This window comes from Equus asinus, chromosome 9, assembly GCF_041296235.1.
Source record: "Equus asinus isolate D_3611 breed Donkey chromosome 9, EquAss-T2T_v2, whole genome shotgun sequence".
Lineage (NCBI taxonomy): Eukaryota > Metazoa > Chordata > Mammalia > Perissodactyla > Equidae > Equus > Equus asinus.
In genome coordinates, this window is record NC_091798.1 from 19,159,172 (window position 1) to 19,170,800 (window position 11,629).

An 11,629-nucleotide genomic window follows, 5' to 3' on the forward strand; every position below is an offset into this window, starting at 1 on the left:
CCAGGCAGACCTTTGAGAAGAAAAAAGCCACACTCACAAATGCCTAATGAAGCTTGTCTCCACTATTACTGTTGCACCCTGTCATTCTAACTATAATTGATTTGCTAAGGTAGCTTTTTTTTTATAATCAGCCCAGCAGACAAAATACCTAATATAAATTAAACACATCACTCTCTCTTCCACATTTCACCAGCCCTACCGTCCCATGCCTATTTAAAACTTTCCACAAAACTTCATAGTCTCCTTTTTTATCTTAGAAGTAAGCAAATAAGTTCTGGCCTTTAAGGTCTTTGGTAAAAGGATCTTAGAATCATGTAAAGGGAACTTTTCACGGCCTAGACAATCTTTTTCATTAAGACACAAATTTCAGTGGATTGAGAGTAAACCCTCTCTGAAAATGGTTTGGAAGCCACATCAGAGCTTAGCAGGAAAGAATGCCATGATCAAATAGCAATGTCTACACAGACAGGGGATGGTGGCATATCAGAACATATTCCATATATTTATCCTCCCTAGGAGTCAAAGTAGGACACATAGAAAATTCCAGAAAGCAAGATATCTAGCCTATTGTGTAGATATAGATATTTAGAATATCAGTCCTTCAAAAAAGATAACACAATCTCATTTCAAAGCACATTCCCTGAAATTGCTTGTACTTGCTTGTTTCCCACAACCATCTACTTTAAACTCCTTGTGTTGCAAAACATACAGATAAAATGAAACAACTTACTCAGGGAAAAAGAGAAAAAGAGCTCTTAGAAGTAAGGGCCTGAGGTTTCTATGTTCCTTTCACAGAACCAAACTCCCTGAGAGATCCTGGAGCCTGAGATTCTACTGGAAGCCGTGTGCTTTGTGGCTGCCTGGAAGTCTTTCTTTGACAATAGAAGGTGCATGTTAACAGCCTGTAGTAACAAGACTCCATTATTGCCAGAACATAACATCGCAGAAGGACTCCCAGCTACCCAGAGGTTGCAGAGAGTTCCATTTAGCACCATCTTTGCGAGGCGTGAACACCTGACACAGGATGAAAGTGGAGGAGCCGGCCCTGGGATGGAAGGGCTTTTTCCCTTTCAAGTTTCTGAACTTTTCTAGGTCTGTGGAGGTCCAAACCACAGAACCAAGGAAACTCAAAAGGAAGCAACAAAAGAAGCTACAAATCAAAAGAGCCCTCTCCACTGTACAGCTCCTGCTGTTTTGCTTTCATTATGACCAGCCTTGTCTGAGTGGATAGCGGCACCTCGGCCTCCTCATACAAAGTAAACACATTGGATTGAGGAGTGTGTACAACTTGCAAGGGAGCGGACTGGCTGCCAGCTAAATTCTACAGACCGTTTCACTCTCCCTCCATGCTTTTTTTCTTTGTGGGGCTGGAGGACAGGGGTTGTGGGGGGAGGTAAGTTCTTTGTCCCATGACTACTAGGTTCCTTTGGGATCTCAAGGAATACCATAATGACCCCCCCCCAACCTATCCCCACGTGACCATGATCTCCCAGAGAGCTGTTCCACAATTGAGACCTTTCCTTCCCCACCCACCACACATGTTTTCTTCTCCTTTCCTCTGGGTCCCACTCAGCCACTAATTTCTCTAAAGGTATTTGTGTTAGACAGAGCTCTCTGGGTGGTATGAAACAGAAACTCACTTCAAACTAAGGAGAAGGACCTTCTGGAGATCCTGTAATTGGGTTACCTCATAAAAATAAAGCCAGAGCAGAATCACAAAAATAAAGCAAGATCCAGATTTGGCAGAGCCCAAAGCTTAAATAATGGGGGGGGTGGGGGGCGGGGGAGGAGGTGTCTCTTTAACTTCAAATACAAAATTAGGTATGAAAGTGAATGTTTATTAAGAACGAGAAAAGAAATCACAGCAAACTACAAATTTTTTAATGTTGACAAATGTCATGAGTACTACAAAATCCACAAAAATATTCTAATGTTTTTGTTAATTAACTGACTGTTAACACTTCTGTAATAACTTTATCCTACTCCTTTCATCTCCTGGCTCTTTGATCACCTCTCCACATGACAATAATCTTGTACTATAACTGTCTATCTAAGAGAACAAAAAGATAGTTCAGTCTTTTTTCTAGCATAGTGGATCAAAATTCATTACTGAAGTTGGGATGCAGAAAACATGCAACATCGTACACAAGTGTAGTCCCTGTCTGTAGTACTGATACCTGTCCTTGCTCTATTAAGGCAGGAACTCTGACAAATTAGATTTTGCACGATTCGCAACAAAAGAAAAAATATATGGTGTATTTAAATTGTCTAAATGCATAATCGAATATATTCCTCCACACCTCCATTTTGACTAGACATCAGTGAAATCTGAATCCTCTTCTTATAACTTTATATTTCTGATTATTTAAATGTACAAAACTCTTCCTAACCTTCTTGCTCCTCAGCTCACCACATACAACTGATACTAGGAGCCATACAATATGTTTGTCTATTGATCAGATTACACTTTCCCACTGTCTTCCCAGTAGAAAAATGATGATGGACTGGAGGGGAGGTACAGAGTGGAAGCAGAGAGCAGCCTGGAGGATCTTGAAGCAGTCTCTGCAAAGGATGGTAGTGATTTAGACTAAAGAAGTAGTGGTTGAGCTAGGAACTGATCAGACTCAGACATGAAGTAATTGATGGTAGAGCCCATATGATTTGCTAATTAGATATGGGAGGCAAGAAAAAGAAGGCGAGGGTAACACTAAGTACATGACCACTTTCACGCAGGGTTAGTCTGAGTGCAAATGGAATTAGTGCCTAGCATGATGTCTGAAACACAGCTAGAGCTCATTAAACATTAGTTGAATCTGAACCCTGTTCACATTATTCAAAAGAACCTGAAAAGAAGGAATCATGTGGTAGACCCTATATTGTTACCAGGTTAACTGTTAATCATGGCAACAAGCATTTTGGAAAATTTTTCTCACTGGCCCCTACAAATCTGCTGAGGGCAGGATAGGATAACAAAGCAGGCAAACAAATAAAATAAGATACTACCGAAAAAGAATGTAAGGCACAATCTTACGTTTAATCTAGGTACACACAACTCACACGAAAGATGCTATCTAGGGTGATCTCTTGGGTGCAAGTGAGGGGCTCCTGAAGACTAATTCTGACAAAACGTTCCGGGGGCTGGGATTACCTACCAGAGTGACCCCAACTCTCAGCCCTAAACACCCTTTGTAATTCCTATGGCGACCCAGCTTTGAAAGATACCCTTCTAGGGCATAATTTTTAATTTGAGAAATTCTTATTTCAAATCTGTACATTTAACAAAACATTAATGTTTGCATTACACCATTTCACCACTTCCTTGAATTTTCATAAAATAAGGTTTTATTACACAAACAAAATATCAACATAAATTATTTCGTTATGTGGTTTTGAATGTTTCTTCCTTTTTTTAATCTGTGTTTTGTAAAATTTTTGCAATGATCGGTATCTCTTTGAGGTAAGAGGAAAATAAGTACTTTTAAAACTAAGGAAAAAAGGCTAAGGAAAATAAGCGAAAATATTATTTTATAACACATCACTAAGAACAGCCTTTTAGTAAATATAAATAAAGCTAAACCTAAAAATTTAACTAGAATAATTGAGGATATTTAAGGATTGTAACATTCTAATGATTCAGTATGATATATATTTTAGTTATATATTAACATCATGTTAATATATACATATTAACATCGTCTTTAGTCCCTGCTTTCCTCCTAATTCTTCCCTTTTCTACTTCCTTCTCCCAAGAATATAGCATAATTATCAAGAACTGCCAATATGTCATGTGCAAGCTTTTGCAGTTAGCATTTAGAACACTCAGCCTACAGGAATCTTCCTTTTTTTTTTCTTTAGAATTAATCTTTAAGAAAGGGTTCCTTTTTTTTTTCAATAAAGGTATACTTTTTTTGGTGAGGAAGATTGGCCCTGAGCTAACATCTGTTGCCAATCTTCCTCTTTTTATTTTTTTTTCTCCCCAAAGCCCCAGTACACAGTTCTATATCCTAGTTGTAAGTCATTCTAGTTCTTCTATGTGGGACGCCGCCTCAGCATGGCTTGATGAGTGGTGTGTAGGTCCATGCCCAAAATCTGAACCGGTGAACCCCAAGCTGCCAAAGTGGAGCATGTGAACTTAGCCGCTTGGTCATGGGGCCATCCCCCTACAGAAATCTTGAAGGACTCATATTCTGGTAGGAGAGATTTAAGTCAGTATTTGCTACAAAATAAGGAAATTTCCTTAAAAAATATAGCAAATATTATAGGCTGTCTCACATAACACTTACTCCAATTCTTTTTTCTTTTCCTTCCTCTTCTATAGAGAATAGAGAAATACAAACCCACCTTTCCAGAGACCCTTGCAGCTAAGGGTGGCCATGTGACACATTTATGACCAATGAGAAATAAGCAGATGTCTCCTGGGAATTTCTGGGAAACACTACCCCTGTCTGCTAGTTCCTGCCTGTAATACAAACATAATGGTTAGAGTGGCAGCAGCCATCTTGGGACATGAGGAGAAAAAGTCAAGAGAATCACAGACTTCGGTCCCTCACATCCTTTCACCACTGATCTAACACCAAATATCACACATTTACAGATATTTCTGAATGAGAAATGAAGCCTTTATACATTTATGCCTATTACAAGTCCAGCTTTCTGTTACAGGTAGAGACAAGTTCCAACAGATCCACAGGCCACTTCCTAAAGTGTCTTATTGCCTTTAACTAAATTTCTACTACCTTATTTTCCTAAATTAGCCCCTTTCTCCTGATACCACAATTTAGGAAAATACTAATTACCTGATGGTTCTGAAAAATTGAAATTGCTTACAAAAAAAAATCATACTGGGCTCCTTAGACCCAATGCTCCAATTAATATACTATGTATCTGTAGAACAGAAAAATATAAAGGAGGAAAATGACATAAAATCACAAACTTGAAGAGTTTCATAAACAGTAATTGGGGGAGTGGTCCTTGGAGTCAACAGTCTTCACATTTTAGAAGCCTTGTGTTGTTAGCGAATCTTTCTGCACCAACCAACCAGCTTTGCCATAGTAGAGGCAACTGAGTGTTCAGAACGTGAAAAGGCCACTAAGTCCTAACTTAGAAGTTTTCTCATCTGGTCCACTGCCAGGAGGGTGTCTGCAACCCGCAAACAAGAAGAGTACAGGAGAGATTGAGGCCATGAAAAGGTAATGGGCAGAAGACAATCTCACCAAGATTACATTCCATAAAACGGAATTGGCAACATCTGCTCAACCTACTGTAGATAAACAGTGAACTATTTTCCATCTCATTAACTGAGAGGATGAGATATTAAATAAACCCCAGGGGCCTCATGCTTTGTTATCACATTTAAGGCTTGGCCCAGACTTGCTGCATTAGCTAATCCTTGTAATGGTTTACAGTCTAAAATCCTATACAATTCTTCTGTCTCTCTCTCTCTCTCTCTCTCTCTCTCTCTCTCTCTCTCTCTCTCTCACACACACACACACACACAAAAATAAATTCCCAAATGACTTAAAACCAAAAGTTCCTGCTTAATCTGACTGTCTCTCTAATTACTAGTCACTTAGCTTAAATTATTAACCATGTCTTCAACTGTGATATATGATACCTGTAGGTCTCCAAACAGAATTCTAATAGAATTATCTAATTCTATTAAACTGCAAACAACTGTCCATTAAATATTTATTAGCCAGCTTGCATTCATTGAAGATAGATTGGATTGTCAGCAAACCTCTGGGTTCCCTCTTCCCGGAGCTCTGTCACATGGAAGGTTCAGCCAAACCAGCTCATCAGAATTGTGCCTATTGATCAACCGCCAATTACCTGTTTAATCAAAATCAATGGAAATAAAAAGAGTTTAGAAGAACTTACAAGGTATGGTATGGATTTTTTTAATACCTGGTTAAATAAGTAAATTGGTTAAAATCTAGCTAACTTGATTGTAAACACTTAAGGTTTATTTTACCATAGGGAAAACTACTAGCGGTTAAATAATTAGATTTTCTTTTTCAGACTGGTGAATTGTATTTTTAATAAAGGGGTTGAAGAACTGTCAGTTTTAGCCACCCAGGAGAGATACATTTTGATGCCATACTTTCAGGCTAAAACGCCTTCTCTCTTAAAGCTCTATGAAAGATAACCTGACACCTTTGGCAGAGAGCACTCCTTCAGATGGTAAGCATGTGGGCAGTTTTAGACAATTAGATTATGCAAGATGGCAAGTGTTCATTCACTGAAAATGCAAGAACCATCTGGATTCTCCCAGAGGATCTGGAGAAAATGAACAAGGAAAGTCACTCCTCCAGACAAACCACTTTAACATGAATCATTCAAAACCCAAATTGTAAATCAATTCTTGATAGCAAAAGGCCATAATGAAGAATAAAAAAGAAGGGGGGACGGTCCTCTGACTCTTGATCAACTAATTCCTTAATAGCCAGAGAAAGGCAGAATGAAGAAAAACAGGCGTTGCTCTAGCAAACAATCAGTAGTGGTACACATTTCTGCTTTCTGGTTGCCTTATTTAAGGATTCAACTTCAGACAACTGCCTTGTAGGTTGGTTTTGAGAAAATACTGCTGTCTAGAGGCAAAATAATGAAGACGGCCACGAAAATCATCACTAGGAATCTCTAGTCATTAAAAACAAAGCAACAGGAAAATAAATTGTGTTATATTCACGCACTGAAATAAAGTATCGCAAAGCAAATGGCCAGACTATGGCAGCACGGAAAATGGATCAATTTTGTAAACATGTTGAATGACAGAGCCAGACAAAAGACCAGATTCTGTATGATTAAATTTACATACAATTCAAAAACAAGCAATATTAAGCTATGTTTTAAGTAGAATAGTAGTTTCCTTTGGGAAACTTTGGAAGTTGGGGAAAGGGTGATGGCTGGGGAGGGGACACAGGGCAATTTTGGAGCACTCAGTAACGTTCTATGCTTGGTCCACAAGCTGGCTACGCAAATACAATCCCTTTGGGAAAATTTTTTAACCTTTCTGAATGTATGCTATTCTTCAATAAAAAGTTTAATTTCCAAAAACTAAAGCAACAGAGCAATTTATTTGTGTAGCCTCAGGCAAGTCACTTATCTATGGGCCTCAAAGTTTCCATCATGTGTAAAATAGGCAGTTAGACAAGATGGCCTTCAGATTTCTATTGCAAAAATGCTCTGATTGTACAACAGATCGTTAGTCTCACAAGGACAAAGTGGGTCAATAAATCTGTACTGACATCAACCTCATTTTAGCAGTCAAATATCTTCCTCCACCCCCCACCCTCTTCTTCACCCTTTACTTGAAGAGTAAGAAGCAAGTTTTTTGGCAGGATGTATACACAGAGAATTGTCCCTCCAGATAGATAGATAGATGATAGAAAGATATGTAAATACACAGAGGGAGATATTCTTATAAAACCAGACAAAGAGGAGGAGTGGAGAACTTTCTCACTCTCCAGAACCTCCCCTTCAAGTTTCTTTCAGTTCCTCATCCACATGGAAATATTAATGTTCAAGTTATTTTATCCCAAGAGAGTCCATGATTCTGAAATCTGATAGGAGTGGGCTTTTAAGGAATGTAAAAAAAATCTGCTCTAAAATATCTCCTCTGCTCAACTACCTAAGTGCCTGATGTTCCCACCATTAGAGCAACTTCTTAGATCGATCAGCCCTTCCCCTAGCAGAGAACTGGTCTTGGAATGACATGAGACATAGGACACAAGCTTTGTCCACGTGGAAGAAGATGGTAGAGATGAGGAGCCTACTTCACCTCTAAAAGAAGGGAGGCTGACATCTGGTACCAAGATGGTCTTTCCTAACCAGCCCAGAACCAAAATAGGAGAGAACACTGTCAGGGAGTGGGAGCCAGGTGCTCTCCCACTGCTCGGGGAGCTTAATAAGAACATATTGGAGATTCACTGGGGAATGAGCAAATGTCACCAATTCACTGCCAACATAACGGACAGAAAGAACCAAAATCCCTCTTGTATGAAATATTATAACTTTTAAATTCCCTAGTAACATATCTCCTAAAAGGACAAAATAAAGTAGAAATCAAGAATTGTTCTTTGGAGGAATGCTCTAGATTGTGTTATCAGGAAACTGATAATATGTCATTTCTCCTTAGCTCTCAGGGAGCATAGAAGTGTCTGGAGAATATGCAATGAGCCAGTTACCTGCTGCTGTCTTTTACAAATCTTAAACAGAGACCAAAATCATTGTGGTTGGTTTTCCTTAACAAGGCACAAACATCTCTAGAGAACACACCCTCACCAGGCCAAAAAAGCTGCCTCTAAATATCTCTGTTTCACATGCTCCCAGCTGAGGCTGGGGTTCTGCTCTCACCTGTAGAGGCAAAGGATTCTGCTACACATCTGGGGAAAGGATGTGGCAGAAAGATATTTTGAAGGTATATGTTGAGGGGTCAATCTGCTTCTCCAGTCTGTAAAAACAGAAGCAATTGTGCAAATACTATTTAACTGACCTAAGCCCAGTATAGAAAGATCCTGTGATAAAACAGGCTTTTCCACTCCCAGAAGGTAGAAGCAAATTGGGAGAAGAGACAAGAACACAAACAAGAAAGTATAAAAGGGAAACCAGAGCTGCTGCGGTGGCCAGAATCATTCCATAAAGAATTCAGAGCTGCATAGATGCTGAGGCTCAACAAGATGCTACTCATGTTGTCATCCCCTGAGTACTCCTGTGCCTGAGATTTCTAGTCTCTCACTCCATAGCTATTTTTCTAGAATAATAGAAGTTTTATCTGTGCTCACGGCTGCCCAGTTAAAGACTACATTTCCCAGCCTTCCTTAAAGCTAGCTGTGGCACGTGACCGGGTACTAGCCAATGGGAAATATAAGCAGAAGCTACTTGTGCAACTTTCTGGTCACACTCTTAAAAAATAAAGCACATGGAATTCTTTTATTCTTTCTTTCGTACTGGAATTCAGACACAGTGGGAGGAGCTAAAGCACCCATCACAGACCAAGAGTAAGAAGGCACATGCAAAGAATGGAAGAGCAGCACTCTGGATGGTACTGGGTCCTCACACCGTAGACCCCCGATATGAACCCCGGATGGCTTATACCTAGCAGCCAAACCAATAACCTAAGACTTACAACCACCGATTGCTATTGATCAGTTGGTCACCATCCTCTGTCCCATTTGGTATAATGATTACCTCTGCCTGGACATAGCCGAGTGCCCTCATCAAGCATGGATGATCTCCCATCTAACAGCCTGGCACAATGGTAATCTGATCACCATTGCCCAGAATGGGGGTTACCACATACAGTCAACTTACCAGGTCATGGTAGCTTGAATCAAGAGTCCTATCCTGATCAAGGTGGGACCGTGATGACCCAGTTTGAAATCATCCACTGAGCCTGGTCAGTAGTAGCTATAACACCCCCGAGGACAGCTCAATAGCCTTTTTCTGCAGCCAGGAAATTTGAGAGACGAGTCAGAGCAGGCTCAACTAAATGGATTGCACCTGCCAAGACCTGGTGACCGAATAAATAAGTGCATGTACAATAGAAATTGGGGGGCTAGACCTAAACTAAATTTAACTGACTGCCTCCTCTTTTTTGTGATCCTTTTAATCAGCTGGCTTCATGAGACTTTGCTTTGCAGAGGAGGAGACGTGACTCACGAGCAGGCTTGCCAGAGACAGATGCTCGTGGGCTTTGTTGTTTTTTACTTTTTTTTTTTAATTCTATCAGACAAGGATCTGCAAGAAATTTGGATGAGGAGAAAGGCCAATGGTAAATACAATTGGACTCAAGGCAGATTTGGGGTCAAATTGTACAGGATTTTTATAGACTCATAGCTCCTAAAACTCTTTTCAAAGACATAAAAGTAAAAGGTGAATCCGATTTTTACAAATAAAGGAATTTAGAGATCATCTGGTTTAATTCCATTTTCCTGAATAAACATTTAACATGGTACACACAGGCAATCAAGGACATTTTTTTGTTGTTGAATAAGTGATTGATTGACTAGAAAATAACAGATGAATGACTTGTCCAAGATCACACAAGAAAGATTCAGGTGAACTAAGATGTCTCAACCCCAAGCCCAACACATTTTCTGTGCTGGCTTTCCAGGGTGTGGCATAACCTCTTTAGTTTTTGAAATGAGCTCCAAAATCCACCACATACCTTCCTTTTCCTGGTGTCTATATCAGTTAGGACGATTTTAGCTGTAGGTAACAGAAAAGCTGGCAAAAAGTATCTCAAATCAAAAGATTGTTTTATAATTTACTTTAAGAAATTCAGAGATAAATTGTCCCAGACTTGATTTTGATGGCTCCTCAGCATCATCAAGAACCTAAGAACTTTCCGTCTTTCCACTTGCCCACGCTCATGTGTTGCTCTCATTTGAGGCCTATTTCCCCATGGTTGCCAAAGAGTTGTAGCCCTTCTTTTTGTCTTCTATGAAAGCATCCAAGTAGAAAAGAAGGGACAAAAATAAAAATGGCTTCCTTCTCCCATCACTCTATGAGTAAGAAGAAAAGTCATTCCCCAAACCTTCCACATACTTCCCCTTATATGTCATTGGCCAGAAGTGGGTCATGGGCCCACTCTTAGACAATTACTGGCATAAAGAAATGGGACTGTGATAACTGGCTTAGGCTAATCATAATTCACTTAATGGATCTGGGTACATATTATCCAAAACAAACTTATTAACAAGGAAGAAGGGTAAGTGGCTATCCAAAGACGTCTATGAGATTATGCCACATACACAGACAGCCATGGCAGCTCTACTCAAGACGAAGCCCACAGGTATTTATTCCAACAATGCTAGATATAGGAGTATGACTTCAACTCAACAAACATTTGTCAATCACTTTCTATTTACCAGTCTCCACACAGACTGTACAACTAAAATAACAAATAGGACTCACACTTTTCTTACCCTTAGGGAGCTCACTATACAATGGCAGATGAAGACCACTAAATAGATTATTACAATCCACTATGATGTGTGTTCTTATGGGGGAAGCGCCTACACCTATGTGATAATAAAGAAGACATAATTAGCCTACATATGGATGGCCAGGGAAGGCTTCCAAGAGCTGGTGTCATCAACAGAATAAGCAGAAGCCAACATGGAGATGCTATGGGACAATCAGAGTGTGTTCCAGATAGAAGGCTCAGCATAGGCCAAGTGCAAGAGACAAGTGAGAATATGGTGAGTCTGAAGCCTGGGGAAAAAAAAAAAACCTCAGGATGACTAAATCATTGAACATAAGGCAGAGAGATTAACTGAGACTAAAGAGGTAAGAGCTGGTGTGCGAATTAGTCCTATTTCAAGTTTTTGCCAGCTTGAGAAAGGATTTGCTATGACAGCTGTAGGTGGAGTCACAGGTATGAAAACAGCTAAAAGGCAGCAGGCACAGAGGTGACCTCCCCCGAGGAAATGGATCACGACATTGCTACTCGGTGACTTGCAATTCCCTTTGCCAATTCTCCATCTATTGAGGCTATTACAGACCAGGCTGAAAATAATGTACCAGTTCAGAGTGTCAACAGCTTCCCAGCAGAAGGGCTAGTGTGGGTAATGAGCGTGCTTTGACAGCCCAAGGTCAGATATTTAGCAATATTCCAGAGTTTAAGTAT

The 11,629-nt window shown here is 39.8% G+C and overlaps 1 long non-coding RNA gene across 1 annotated transcript in view; it reads right to left on the bottom strand.

Moving 5' to 3' along the window:
- LOC139046138 (uncharacterized) overlaps positions 1-9,599 on the bottom strand; it is a 42,012-nt gene extending 32,413 nt beyond the window's left edge. The window contains exons 1-2 of the long non-coding RNA XR_011505732.1: positions 9,310-9,599; positions 5,738-5,829 (exon numbers count right to left, since the gene is read on the bottom strand). This is a non-coding gene — a long non-coding RNA (uncharacterized lncRNA). The remainder of the gene's footprint in view (positions 1-5,737; positions 5,830-9,309) is intronic.
- Between the last annotated feature and the right edge of the window lie 2,030 nt (positions 9,600-11,629).